The 15966-nt window shown below is 37.2% G+C and overlaps 1 protein-coding gene across 2 annotated transcripts in view; it reads left to right on the forward strand.

Moving 5' to 3' along the window:
• The first annotated feature begins 1637 nt into the window (after positions 1-1637).
• The window catches only part of Mbnl1 (muscleblind like splicing regulator 1), a 172795-nt gene continuing 158466 nt past the window's right edge, over positions 1638-15966 (forward strand). The window contains exon 1 of one of the 2 annotated variants that reach the window (XM_052731944.1): positions 1638-1661. The gene's annotated coding sequence lies outside the window, so the exon portion shown is untranslated. The remainder of the gene's footprint in view (positions 1662-15966) is intronic. The other variant, XM_052731957.1, reaches the window with a different exon arrangement.

Here is a 15966-nt window from a genome sequence, read left to right on the forward strand (position 1 = left end):
AGAATTTATGGGCGTGGCTTCTGACATTCCTATGAGACATAATCTCCCAGGAAACTCCCTGATCCTCTGGCTCTTAAAATCTTTCTGCCCTCTTCTGCAAGGATCTCTGGGCCATAGGTACGGGGTTATAGTGTACATTTATCCATTGCAACCCTACACAAAGAACTACAGGGAACTAAGGATTACTGTCAGCTAGAGAAATTGTCATCCCCAGGGAAGAATACATCAATTGGTTACCTAATACCAAATGATCATCCTCGAAAACATACAAGTAATATTATGCAGGTAACACCTAAGTATTTATGAATATACATTAATAAATATATATGCATATAACAATTAACAAAAAAAGAGACTATGAACTTGATAAAGAGCGAGAAGGGGATGGATATGGGAGGCTTTGGAGGGGAGAAACATAAGGGGGAAATGATGTAATTACATTATAATCCACAAAGAAAAGAAATTATTTTTAAAAACAGAAACAAACTAAAAAGGCTGAATGTGGTGCCCTCAGCATGGTGGTTTCTAAAGTCCAGAAAGTGGTTCTTGCAGTGTGTGAAACTTTGCATAATTCCAGTGTTGTTCTTGCAATCCACCTCCTTCTCTTCCCCAATAAGCTAGTGAAGGTGGGAGGAAGTGCTACTGGTTGGCTACCCATTGGCTTTTACTATCTGTCAGACTGGACCTGAGAGAAATGTGCATCTATGTTTCCATATATGAAATATGCACTTCTATCTGCATAGAGAGACTTTTATGGTAGTTGTCTATAGTTTCTGCATTGATACCCAGTCCTTCCTAATATTTGTAAACATATGACTTTTTTTCAGCCATCCTCCTTCAGATATTCAATTTACTCTCCTAACTGGTAAGAGAATTAACCACCTACATGTTCATCGATATAAGATCTGTGCCTGTTTTTCACTCTTGTGGCTGAAGTTGTGAGAGACTGTGGATAAGTAACAGTTTCATTTTTGCAGTGCTTTATCTACATGTAACAGACCACTGCCATGAGAAAGGAAGTTTAAGACTTACAGGTAAAGAACCACTACCCCAATTCTGGGAAAATGTGCTAGCTTACATGGTCTCTCTCTCTCCCTGTTCCTCTTCCTCTCCCTCCCCCCAGCCCTCTTTCTCCTGTAGTCTGATGTGCACGTGGGTCATACTGCAATGACTTTAAATTAATTAAATCTTTAAAAGCAAGTCTATGTGCCATGTGCCAATTCCACCTTCTCTTACACAGAACAGCGTTTTTTTTTCTGGTTTTGTTTTTCTGTAAGTATTATTTAGCCACAAGGAGCTATTTTCTTACACAAGTGAGCACTACTTGACAGAGTACAGACTTCAATAACTGGACTTCTCTAAATTTGTTTAAGTAAATATGTGTATGCATTAATTATATATGAACAGATGCACAAATTATAGTTCACTTTCCATGATTAGAAGGGCCTCGTGAATAATTTCTCGGCTTTGCAGAATTTATAAAGCATAATGACTGGTATTTTGCAACTTCCTCTTTTTTGTGCACTACCCTTCTGCAGAGCAAAAACTCTATGTTCTTGCCGCTTTTGAAGAGAGTCTGGCAGAGAGCAGAGCTCTCTGAGGTGCTGCTCGTCAAACACGGATGGGGCAGATAGACCGGCAACTATAAACAAGGCCCAGAGGTAAGAAGAACCTGTTACTTGCTGCGTTTCCTTTTATTATTTGGATTTCTGTTTCTATGCCAATGATATAATGGTATGAATGCTGGCCAGATTACAAACTAGCCTGTGTAAGTCTGGTACTCCTCTCATGTAAAGAGTAAGAATTTTAAATGAAGAAAAGTTTCATCAATTTACTAAGTTTTAGCCTCACATATAGGGTTTTACTAAGCTGTAAAAAATTAAAGTTCTCTTTGATCTGAATGTTATTTTAGCTACTAAATAAAAAACTATCTTACTTATTTATAGGTTAAACCCCACACACAAACACACAACTAACTGCTGGATAAACTTTTGGATTAGTAATAAATTTGAATGTTTATTTTTCCTCCCTTCAGTTGATTCCTATCATTCATAAATCTCCTCACAGTCTCTTATTCTTTTATGTTTCTTTTTTTTTTTTTTTTTTTTTTTTTTAGGTTTTTCGAGACAGGGTTTCTCTGTGCAGCTTTGCGCCTTTCCTGGATCTCGCTCATCTAGACCAGGCTGGCCTTGAACTCACAAAGATCCGCCTGCCTCTGCCTCCCAAGTGCTGGGATTAAAGGCGTGCGCCATTTATTGAACATTTTTCTTAAAAATATATTTCTTTCTACCCACTATAAAAATGATGTTATTTAACATTTAGTATTTTGGATATTTCATATTATTAAATTATGATACTTAAATTGTGAAAAATGATTTGAAATGTAAATCTAGTGCATGAGTTTAAAATCTAAATAGGTAAATCTAAGTTTCCTGATAAGAGCACTTTGCATTTATTATACTTAACATAGTAAAAAAAAAAAACTAGAACACAGATAATTCATATTAGTAATTGTAAATGAAGCTACATGGCTTTTATGAGTCAAATCCTAAAACAGTCTATGTCTTGAAGAAGCCCTTTTCCCATTTGTGCCAGTGTCAGAGACTTCTTGTCCAAGTTAAATCTATAACAATGCATAGAAGCAATCTGCCTTTTAGTACGTCTTGGCTTTTTTAAGTTTGCTAAAAACATTATACCACACTGAAGTCAGCAACCACGGCTTAGGGAGGACAATGGTGCTCAAGAGCGCTGTTCAGTTACACACTTGAGGTTTGCACGGTTCGCCTGTGAAAACTCGCAAAACTTAAACAATAAAAGAAAATGACATACATTACACATCCACTCTTGGAGATTTGCTATAATAAACATCTAGACTTGCCTATCTGAGAGCACATTTAATTTTACTTTTAAAGCAGACGATCGTGGCCTCCAGTAAAGAAAACCCCCACTATCTCATGTCTTGCTGGATCTTGTTTTTGCAGTATTTCTGAGCAATGATGTCTTCCTGGTTCTGTTGCAGTCCCTGGTACCTCCTGACTGTTTAAAACTATTTTCACACACTGGACTGTAACCATAGTCACTATTTTTTTTACAATGGAGTCAGGAAACAAATGTTTAGCATTGTAAATTCAGGAAAGTAATTGATAATGACAGTTGGACATTTTAGCGAGAACTTAAAGTAAGTTGGTAGTTTGGAATCCCATAACATGATGCCTCCTCATCTCTAAGTATCACATACTAACTCACTAATACTTCTATCCGAACTTGGTTATGTTAACTCAACAATACTACTTCTAATGTCTATTTTATCAATACCCGTATTTTCGAATATCTGTACATTTAACTATAAGATATTTTGATATCATGAACTACTAAGTATTGTGAGTATGCTATACATTATGTGACATTACAGTGCATGTTGGATAAGAACCATGAGAAAATTACGGAGAAAGTTGATCACCACTGTAACTCAAGGCAATAAAGGCCAACGCCATAGAGAACATGCTGTCTTGTTGGCAGGACAGATTTGTTGTTGATGTGAATTATTCTAAGTCTGAGTTAGCAGCCTGCTTCTAGATTGTGGAAAATGAGTTTAGAATTTCTTCTTTGAAAACAATCTATTTACGGACAGGAAACATGAGTGCTTGACTGGTTGTTTCCAGGAGACATGCGAATGTTGAAGGGACATTCTGGACAATATTAGCATTGTGTTTCTTTTTCTCAGAGACTCTCTTAAGCAGAGCATTTAAAGTCTGTCCCCAAGTCAAAATGCTTTCGGTGGAATTAGAAAGAATATTGTAAGTAACACATTTCTGAAAACAAATTTTGGCTTTTGACAAAGATAAATACACACACATATTGATGCTTCATTAGATTTCACTCATGTGATACAATTGTTTGAGATATGAATGGTTGTTGAAACTGCAGAGCTGCTGTAAACCAAATCTTGACAAGACCTAGTTGGCTCTGGAATATATGGTAGATGCTTTAGGGATATGTGAGATGATTGAAGAAGCCCAGGCAGGGTTGATACTGAGAAGCTCAGATCGAGTAGATTTTTCTTTCACACAGTGATCATCCGGAAATTGCTCACCATGCAAGAGAGTACCCTGCTTCTTATGAGTATTATCCCACCCTAACCAAAAGTCAAGTGCATTTTTCAAAAATGATTTTACTTGGAAGCACTAATGCTATTTGTTTTTTTTTTTTTTACAAACTCTTATTTGTTTATTTATTTATACTTTTTTATTATTAAGAAATTTTCTGTTCATTTTACATACCAACCACAGATCCCCCTCCTCCCTCTTCCTGCCCCCATCCTTCCCCCCACTTTTGGCTAAGAACACTGGAACACTAAGAAACTCTTGACTTTCTTTCTTTCTATTTTGTTTTTCCTTCATTCAGCCATTTTCCCATGTGCAAGAATAAAGAGAAGCAACTTAGTTTTCTGATAGAATATGATTTATATGCAAAGTAAGAGAAATGACATGATTTGAATTTAAAAATCTTCTGCCTTTAAAACATTTGTGCCTTCTGCTGGGCTGTGGTGGTACATTCCTTTAATCCCAGAACTTGGGAGTAAGAGGCACAGAGGTAGGAGGATCTCTGAGTTTGAGGCAAACTTGGTCTACAGAGTGAGATTCCAGGACAGCCAGGGCTACACAAAGAAACCTTGTCTTGAAAAAAAAAATGCTTTGGTCCTTCTATCTTTTCAAAACCAAATGTATACCCCATACCTTGGACATTCTCATTTTTTATTAATGTAACTTACAAGCAGGTGACAAATAGAACATATTTATATTTACTATATATATAAATGTTCTGAATAAATGGTAAAATTACTATATGTACAAAAATGTACAGTGTGAATAAATGCATTCAAAGAATGTGCATATCAATTTATGAAATTATTTGTGTAAAAATAAAAGATACAGGCAAGCCCACTTTGTTACTGGATATATCCATCTTTATAGATTCAATGACATACAGTCTAATTTACACATCTGTGCTGTAGGAAAAAAGTTAGAAGTATGATTTCTTGGATTTTACATTTTAAAAATGTAAATTTTCTTTTGGGAATGACTGTTACATTTCCTTCACTTGGCTGACATTTATGCTGTTTAGTTTTTTACTTTTTTGCTTTTAATATTTTACCTGAATTAAAATTTGGTTCTTAGATTTAATATTGTCCATTTTCCTTACAGTTTTATTTTTCATCATTGTAAACAAAAACTGAAAATGGCTTGTAATTTTTTATTTGATAGACCTTGTCCTTTAATATCATTGAGAAAAATACTTTTTATTTTTAAATGAAAATTTAAGGGGAAATGTCATTAGAACTAATAATTTCAGAACTGCCATAAGTTAATGAGAATAAAGTTAGCCTTTTGCTATGGGTACTTGGATTGGAACAAGTTTCTTTCTGCGTTAGCATTTCATTTACAGATAGTTCAATGTGAGTCTTTATTTTTGCTTTATTCTGTTGTTGCCACATCCTCAAAATTCTTTTCACCTTGGAAACAAGTGCAGTCATGTGGTCTCTGCAAACATCATTACCGCTTGTTTTCCTTTTGGATAAATATTTTAGAAGCTCGTGAGTACACCTTAATCCACTTCATTTGTGTTTTCACAAGGAAATAATTTTAAGCAAGTTATTTCATCCTTTCATGGCAGACAGATCTGAATGAGAAAAACAACAAAAGCACTCTTCACGATGATAAGGCTGAAAGCAAAGGGAGTTTATCTGTTTCAAATACTCACCAGCAACTTTTGCTTATTTTTTTAAAAACTGTTACTTATTTTCAGAATTATAGTTTGAGTATAGTGATTCACACCTCTAATCCCAACACAGGGGAGGTGGACGCAAAAGGATTGCTATAATATTTGAGGCTGCCTAGGCTACGAGTTCGGGGCCACATTTGGATACAAAGTGAGAGGTTGCCTTGAAAACAGAAAATAAAAATAATTTCAAGCCCCAAATGTCATAAAATAGTTTAATGGGTATCTGTGCATCTTACACTTTTTTTGTCTCATAATGCATGTTTCTTTCTGTAGCTATTCACTTTGTTCTACTGAGGACAATACCCTTTACTTCTGTGTGCAATCCTAAGTGAAGTCTCTCTTAGCACATATAGACAATGTTTACTTTGTAAATCTGCACCAATAGTCTACTTTTATCCAATCTCTGTCCCTACTTCAGTTTTGTTGTTTAATAACAGCCTTTATAATATTATCCCTTCCAGTAACCAATTCAATCTAGAGTTGATAGTCACATTTAATTGTTACTTCTCTTTTTATTTTTTAATTGGCATATAAAATTGCATATATTTATTGTGCACAACATATTGTTTTGAAGCATGCATATATTTGTAATGGGTAATTCTAAATAATTAGCATATACATTACTCCATATTTATTTTATTTTATTTTATTGTTAAAACACTCAAGATTACTTTCTTGGCAGTTTTCACAGATACTAGACATTGCAACTAACAGTCATCATGCTGAATGCTTTGCCTCCTTGCTCTCTTTGATTTGGAAAATATGCATATCATTATCTTTGGTAAAACTAAATAATTTAAATGATATCTTTCACCAACACTTTTTCTTCACCTTTTAAAATTTTTGTAAAACAAGTATATTTAACTGATGTATAAAACAGAATCTGTACACATCTAAGAAATATCTTACATGTAATGTGTTGGTACAAGAATAGATCGTGTAATCTTCAAATCAGGGTAAACATATCTATCTCAAACATGTATTATTTCTTTATGGGGAAAGTATACAAAATCTCTTCTGATAGATTTTTATAACAGTACATAATAACTGTTATCCAAATAATCTTCATTTTGCTAGCATGTTTCTGTGTAGTGTTTTTCTGGCGTTGCCTCCTGTTTGGGGTGGTCATACGTTTTCTGACACCACCTTCTGTTTGGGGTGGCTATACATTTCTGCTGGAGTCTTGCAGAGGTATGGGTTTTCCCTCGTGCTAACGTGGAAAGTCACATATGCTCTCTCGTCCAGCACAGGCAATGTCAATTTTACTGCCTCCCCAAGGTAATGCCTGCATTTCCCCATTATATAGTGACAACTTTCCCCTGAACATATTTACTGATATTCTTTTCTAATGCAATCTTTATTGTGAAGTTTAACAAGATCTAATCTTGCAAAGACACTACCTTCCAACTGTGATGCTTCCTCCATGTTTACATGTCGTTTCCAAGCTACCGTAGGCCAAATAATCTTTGATCTATGTTGCTGGTATGGGCTCAAGGAACTTCCAGCTTTTTCCACGACTTGTAATTCTTTATTGCCTAAATTATTTGCTGTCAAATTGTACATATTTGAGCATCAGAACTTCATTCATTCTGGCTTCTAGTTCCTTATGGCATTCATCTACCAGATTAGTGAGATTTTTCTTACTTTTAGCATGAAAAGTTAGCCTAAGCTGCTACAACTTCCATCAAGTTGGATTGCTAGAATCATTCACCATTTCTTTGGTTGGTGGCACTACAAGACTTGGTCCCTGCCACTCGCATGTTTTTGTTTTGTGACCCTTTCAGCAGAATATAGTAATGTATATGCACGTTTGCAAACACAAACATGTAAGTATAGATGCATATATCAACATACATATGTGAAAACTTCTATATCTATTCCTATATATTTTGGGTAATATGAGCTCATCCTGATTCATTAGGTAAATCCATCTTCGTAGGGATTCTTTCTTATCCTCTCCTTTGTACGTTGTTCATTCTTCCATGGGGAGATCCCTGTGGCCTGACAACCTTGGCAGCTTATACATCGACCCAGTTCTATACAGTATAGGTAGAATCATTTCAGAATTTCTACTTTCAGAGATTCTGTCTGCTTGTTTGCTGTCCTCCCAAATATCACCAAATAATTGTGTACAATTTCCTTGGCTCAGAGCTTCCTTCCAGTTCCTGCTTCCTTCCCAATCAGGGTGACTATACTATTAATTAAGTTTGTTTCCATTCAGTTCCACTTTGACTATTCTTTTAACATTTACATTATTTTTGGTTTGATTTTATTTTTTTCTTTCATTAATTTGTTAAATGTTTTCTTTGTTTTCAAACTGTACAGAATAACTTTCCACAGTCAGTTCTACTACTAACTCATCACACTCTGAATTAAATGTTGTGGATAGAATTCAGCAACACCTGCTTGAGTTATTTGTTGGGCTTTATTTTTTATTTCAATTTTGATAAATTTATATTTTATATTAGCTCAAATTATTTTGATATTGCAAAATAGAAAACTCTAGAAAATAAAATGATTATCTGTAATGAGTAACCATAATGGAAAACTATATAGGTTTATCATGCCACAGTTTTTTTTTTATGTTGAATGTGCACATGGAATCACATTTACAGAAACCATTCTGTAAGGAAGAAAAGTAGAAATCATAAATCTGTATATCCTATACACACTGAATAATCTGTCATCTTGTATGTAACACTAGAACATCCCTAGACTTCCCCATCATCTACTCATGAATTTATAACTATAAGCATAACCTAATGTGTGTGTTAGGAAGACAAAGATTCATTTTCAACTTCCATTTATCTACTTACTAACTGCAATCTTAAGTCACTTGTGTTTTCTCTTCCAATATCCTCATTGAGTCTCAATGTTCCAAGTTCATTGACCCAGGTTTTGTGTACATGCTCATTTCTCTTTCTTTAACTTTCTATTAATTTTAAATAATAGAAAAATACATTCCTGAACTGTCTTCCAATGTCTGGACTCATATGTCAAATGACTATTAACTTGTTCACTCAGATATTAACAGAAATCATAATTCCAATATCCTCCCCAATGGAACCTTTCCCTTCCCACCCTTCTCTCTGCCCCAGCCAGAGTAATTGTCACTAATCAGCACCCCATCCCAGTTACTCAGTTGATTGATGTCCTTTTCTTCAGCTATTCTCTACCTACCAACAAGACTATGAACTAGGTCCAAAGCAAGTCTGGGTGGGCTCTCCTTCCACACCCTGTGGATTGTATAATACAATGTGGCCTTTGCTCTTCTAGCCCCCTAAGAAACTCTTTCCACTCTTGTGTGCCTGCCAGCACAACCTGATAATTTATAAATTAAACCACATTACTCTCTGGTCAGAATTCTCTAAATGGTTTCCTTTCTCATTAGGAAAAAATCCGAAATCCTAGATAAGGCTGTGTCTTGAACTCTACCTACCTGCCCTTCCTCATAGCTTGCTCTGAGTATTTCCTGGCCCTACTGTTCATTTTTTAACCACAGCATGTTCCCAGCTAATTACTGACCAAAGATCCTTTCACATACTCACTCTTCGTTCTCCAGCATGTTCTTCCCATAAGCTGTGACACAATCGCTTATTCACGTCTCAGCTCAGACAGCCCCCTAGGATTTGTCTCTCATTACCAGCTACCTAGTTAATTGCAGTAGACTGCCTAACCGCTCTCTACCTTTTTGTTCTAATTTTATTTTTGTTGTTTGCTTGAGACAGGGCCTCAATATGTAGCTCAGATTGGCCTAGAACACGATTCTCCGACCTCAGCCTCCCAACTACTGGAAATATGGTTGCAGTATGGTTGCAGTGTACGCATGCCACTGGGATCCGTCTTCCTTCCTTCCTTCTTCCCTCCCTCCCTTCCTTCCCCCAGTCTCTAGTAAATTGCACAGCACATAATCCATGCTCCATTGATAAAAGATGACTAAGTCCAACATTTCACCATTTCTGAGCTGCATATACAAATCAAACACACAAGACAGAAATAGCTGTGTCCCAAGGTGGCCTGGGGGAGGTCTTGGTTATGGCTGTGCTCACAGCTCCCATGCAGTTGTCAGGTGGAGAAACTGTTCTTGTTGAGTCAAGGGAACTGAAACTAAACTGTGGTCCCAGGAGACAGTAAATAGACCAAGACGTTCAGTTTTTTTTTTTTCTCTCTCTCTCTCTTCCTGTGTTGGCTTTTTTCCACTGAGCTAAAAACAAACAAGTTCACAGTGCCTGCCACCAGCATTTCAGAATCCTGTATGGCAGAGTAATAGTCTGTGTTGCTTTCCCCATTGCCTTCAACTTAATCCCCACCCTACCACCAAGAAATCCACGGGATGCTTTTCTTTGACAGTTAGAGGTCATGCTGTCCATAAGTCTATCTCTGTGAGAATGCTTTCCTGACTAAGCATGTTGTTTTGTAATACTTCCTGTATCTAGTTTTGATTTTGAAGTTGATTGCAAAGCTACTCTAGGGAAACTGACTTTCTTGTGTATTCAAAATGTAATATAGAAATATGTAAGAATATGCCTCTGCTCTTGAGACTGTAAGGCCCAAAATAATGATGTGATGATGATGAAGATGATGATGAAGAAGTGCTGGGCATTTTTTTGTGCCATCATTTGTTAGGTGCTTCATATTATTAACTTCATATCCTCAACAATTCTGTAAAATCAAAGCTATTGTTCACATTTTTTCTTAAGTAAGAAAAACATACAAGTTCAGAGAGTGGATTGGTGGATAAAGTCACAAAACTTGATCCTGGCATATTGATCTCCAGGCTGGACATGTGGTGTGTTATGATACTGCATCTACTTAGCTTTTCATAAGGAAAGCAAGCCAACTTCTGGTTTGGATGCAAGAGCTCACATTTGCAGCTCCAACTTAGAGACTGACGTTCTAAGTAGCTGAGCATTGCATACAGAGTGCAGCAGTGACACACTGAAGGCTCTCTGGAGAATGACACTCTAAATGATATAATTATATTATAACCTCAACAAATAAAAAAATACTTAAAGGGAAATTCCTGGCATTGTTTAATTAGATGCAGAAAAGTCTGCATTTACATAAGATGTTTGGATAAGACAAGATCAGGAAATTTCAGAGAAAATTCAAAGAAGTAAGAAGCAATTCTAATACTCCATGACTTCAATATGGCGCCATATGGAGCCATTTTTCCATACTGTATTCCTACCCCAAGAGTTGTTAGGTGACACTAATTACATTACATGAAGATTTTAACTCATGTGAGAAATGTTGGTTTTCATTTTGAAGTGCACTTCTCTGTGCATTTATTTACCAAACCCTGTGTTTTGGGCATGGTTCTAGAGCCAGGGAAGCAGTAATAACTTAGATCAAGTTTCCACGCTTAAGGAGTCCACAGTCTGGAAGGGTGAAGCACTGGATAAATCAGTTAAGTACAGCACTTTCCAAAGGGTCCTTATGACAGTGCTATGCCCAATCTGCTCAGCAAAGTTAAATAACAGAGACAGTGGGGTAGGGCTTTTCCCCTGTCTGGGCTCTTGAGATCTCCTCTTTAAAAAGATGATATGTAAGGCAATAACAAGGTGAAAGAAGTGTCATTGCCAGGTCCAGGGCATGACTGAACTTGACATATCAGAAAGCAGAATGGTGCTACTGTGTCATGAGAGAGAAATCTCTTGAATTGGTACTCAAAAAGGGTTGAGTCTTATAGACTGGGGGCCAAGAGACAAAGAGCAAACATTTGCAGTGATGTGCACATGTGTGAATTGGGGGCAGGAATGCACTGAAAGATCCATTATCTCTGATTAACACAGGCCAGGAAATACTTGGGTGTGAGAAGTAGCAATTACAACACAGGTCAGAAGTTTCCTTGGAGATAAATTATTGTATTAGATGAATTGCAGATAAGACAGGCTAGCCTTCAGAGGTTAACTACACATTTTTGCCCTTTAATTTCTGTAATAGGTCAAGTTTGATAAAAGTTAAAAGGGTTCAAAAATTATTTAAATTTGTTAGCATAAGATTTTAAAAAAGAAATTGTTACAGCATAATTGACTATCACTCTAGCTATTTGAAAATATGTACACTGATGTCTTGTGAAGTGTTTTTGTTCATTTTTTTCTCTTTTGGGGGGACCCACCATCCAGCTCCCAAATAAATCACACATGGAGGCTTATTCTTAATTATAAATGCCTGGGCTTAGCTTGGCTTGTTTCTTGCCAGCTTTTCTTAACTTTAAATTATCCCATCTACCTTTTGCTTCTGGGCTTTTTCCTTTTCTTACTTCTGTATATCTGATTTTCACTCTTACTCCATAGCTGGCTTTGTGGCTGGGTGGCTGGACCCTGGTGTCCTCACTCTTCCTCTCTCTGGTTCCTTGATCTTTCTTCTTGCTCCTCCCAAGTTTCTCCTTCTATTTATTCTCTCGACCTGCCAGCCCCGCCTATCCTTTCTCCTGCCTCATTATTGGCTGATCAGCTCTTTATTAGACTATCAGGTGTTTTAGATCAGCAAAGTAACTCAGCTTCACAGAGTTAAACAAATGCAACATAAAGGAATGCAACACATCTTTGTATCATTAAACAAATGTTCCACGGCATAAACAAATGTAACACATCTTAAAATAATATTCTACATCAGTGAGGGTCATCGTGAGCCTTAATTTCTATATGCATATGAAGTAGAAATGGTTATTTTTCAGCCCCAAGAGACAACCTCTGCTGTGGGATGGTCTATATGTCAAATGCTCTGATTGGTCAATAAATAAAACACTGATTGACCAGTGGCCAGGCAGGAAGTATAGGTGGGACTAACAGAGAAGAGAATTGAGAGAACAGGAAGGTGGGAGGAGACACTGCCAGCCGCTGCCATGACAAGCAGCATGTGAAGATGCCAGTAAGCCACAAGCCATGTGGCAAGGTATAGATTTATAAAAATGGATTAATTTAACATGTAAAAACTAGATAGCTAGAAGCCTGGCATGGCCATAGAGTTTGTAAGCAATATAAGTCTCTGTGTTTACTTGGTTGGGTCTGAGCGGCTGTGGGACTGGTGGGTGACAGAGATTTGTCCTGACTGTGGGCCAGGCCGGAAAACTCTAGCTACAAACCTCTCTGAGGTCCCCTCATTTATCCTTTCCAAAGCATCAGTGACTGTTGAGTCCTAGAAGTACCAGCATCCTACTTCCGTTAGTATTGATTATAAATTTTCTCTGATTGTTACAATTAACCCAAGAGATGTAAACAATCTAAACAATCACCTTTAAGTCATCAGCTGGACTGAACTAAGGATTGAGGGGTGTGAACTGCTGAGGGACTATTGAATAATTTACTGGAAAAGTATGTTTTTAGTTGATTTAACAGCCTCAATATCAGTTAGTGAGGGACAACAAGAACAAATGCCAAGGCTGGGGAGCTGCCTTAGTTGGTAAAGAGCTTGCTCTGTAAGCACTAGGATGTAAGCTGGAGCCCCAGAGCCAGGTATAGCAGCAGCTCACAGCCATAATCCCAGCACTGGGCTGATGGAAACATGAGGATTGCTGGGGCCTCAGTGGACAGCTAGGCTAGCTTAGTTGGCAAATTCCAGGTCAGTAGTAGACCCTGTGTTAAACCCAAAAAATAGTGGATGGTACCTGAAGAAGGACTCTGAGGTGGATCTCTGGCCTCTGCACACATGCACATGAGACTATGTCCACACATTCCACGTATACAACCACATCACAGGGATATGTACACATACAGACACACGTATCCACACGCACACGTGCACAACACCAAAAATGTCCTTCTCTCATACTCAAAAAGTTAGTGGCATGAAATATGAATCCTTCTACTCCTGGTCTGAGTCAAAACCTGACAATAAAATTTTACTAGCTGGTCTAGGACAAAGTATGGGCTAGAAGGATGACCTTAGGTGGACCAAGGAGTCCTACTCATCACTCCCCTTAGGGAGACAGACACATACAATGTAAGTTTATAAACTCAGCCTTGAATACTCCTGCCACCCTTTAAAGAAAAAAAAATAAAACATAACAAAATGTTTGTTATACTGGTTCTACAGAGATATGAAGTGCTTACTAACTAATTATCAATGCATTCCTTCCTACCATCAAATTATCTCGATGTGACGACTCACTGTATTATCACATTTTTGCTTAATACATGCCATGTGGTCCCAAGTGCATGTGTATGGGGGAATAAACCCATAAATATCTATACTGTGTAGGAGAGAACATGATGATACTTAGGCTACTTCCTGGCTAGGGCAGAATAATCCAGAAGCATAAGAGTTTGAGAACATTGGATTTTCTGCAATTGGAAAGGTATGCCCTTTCTTCATCCATGCATCCATTGACAAATGCTCAGGTTGATTTTATAAGAACTATTTTGAATTGTGCAGCAATGAACATAACAGTGTTATATTTCTTCAAAATATTGTTTTCTTTTCTTTGATGTACAGGAAATGGTGTGGTGCTAGAATCATATATAAGGTTCATTTTCAATTTTGTGTGGCACCTTCATACTGTGCATATGCCAATTCACATCCTTACTGGCAGTGTAAAGGATTCCTTTTTCTTCACAGTCTTAACAACAATGGTTATGTTTTGTCTTTTTGATAACAGCCATTCTAAACAGAGTGAGGCAGTACTGGTACTTCATTACTAAGATAATTGATATTAATTAAATGCACTCATCATACACACACATACACACACACACACACACAAATGGCAACTATGAAAAGTCATACATTTGTTAACAAACTAGATGTTACAATTCTGAAATGTCTAATTTCAAGAAATTGTGTTGTGCATAATAATTGCATATGCCTTTAGATGTTGATTTGAAGATAAATCAGTTGAATAATAAGAGTAGCATACATGTGTAGAGATGAACTAGATTTTAGGAAGAGGATGTAGGAGGAACACATGCCTTAAGGCCTAACAAGTTGACTCGGAGCTGGTGAGCACTATCTGTGAAGGACATCTTTCCAAAAGCCAAGAGCCTCATCACCTGCCTTATTGGCTTTGCTACTCCCTCTCATTAGAAACCCACCATGTTAGAGAAGAATACCTTTCAAAGGTGAATTATTCCTGGCATGAACCCTTCATTCCTGTGGCACAAGCATTTGGTACAAATGGGTCCTCAGCAGCACAACCACTATTTTCCTCTCAGAGTTCTGGGCAACTGCTAGACTCATGTTACTTAAAAGATACCAAAAGGTGATTGAATTTTTTTTCCTGGACCAAATTCCTTGAGTGTGTATACAAATAAACTAAGGACATATGATATGCCCCTTAGAACTCCAAAGGAAGTTGTTCCCATGCGACTGTCTGTCTTCTGGAAATTGGTAGGTTTGCTTGATTTAGTTTGACTTGTCTTTTATTTTTGCTTGTAAGGTAGGTCAGGAATGTTGGATAAAACAAAGGTATGCACTGGACAACTAAGAGCAATGCAATGCTTCCTCTACCCAGCTCAAGGCCCTGGTTCGAGCTAAGCATTGGTGGTGTTGGGAGGTAGGACCAAAGAGTGATGTTTCTCAATTATCGCTCATTCAAGAAAATGTTTGGGGTCTGTTAAAGTTACAGTCCACTGATCTGGTTAAAAACCTTAACTAACCTCTATCCCTATGATTGGACTATCTTACAATCCATAGCTGCATGATTCTTAACCTTTGTGTTTGATTTGAGTCCTCATATTCTGAACAGATGTGAAGCTTAATAGGCACTATTTTTTTAAAAATGCTTTCTATTTTAAAATTTATAATTAATTTCCACTTAAAATAACAACACTAACTATAATTTATTAAAGGCCCAATCATGAAGTCATTTCTGGTCATAATTTCATGGAGTAGAGGTATATAACATCCACTGAAAACTGCAAATTAAAGAGATTGTCTGAATCCTATTCCTTTTTATTGTAAAGGAACCAATGTCCTGGGAAGAACAGTACTTCCTTAAATAATGAGTCACTAGTTCTTGATCTGATTCTGTCAGAATTGTTGCTGCATCCACATGCAGTCCAGGTCCACTAGGCTGGGGGAGGGGTATAATTTTGCCTTGCTACCAATGGAGGTCAAAGATAAGTCAGCAAGCCAGGAAGCAGCCAAAGGCAAGTTCCAGCCAATGGGACTCTGACAAGTGGGAAATGGCTCAGGTGCTGTGTTGAGCATGTGTACACTGTTGTCAGGAACTCTAACTGTGAG

This window comes from Peromyscus californicus, unplaced genomic scaffold (assembly GCF_007827085.1).
Source record: "Peromyscus californicus insignis strain IS unplaced genomic scaffold, ASM782708v3 Scaffold_9__1_contigs__length_137607984, whole genome shotgun sequence".
Classification (NCBI taxonomy): Eukaryota; Metazoa; Chordata; class Mammalia; order Rodentia; family Cricetidae; genus Peromyscus; species Peromyscus californicus.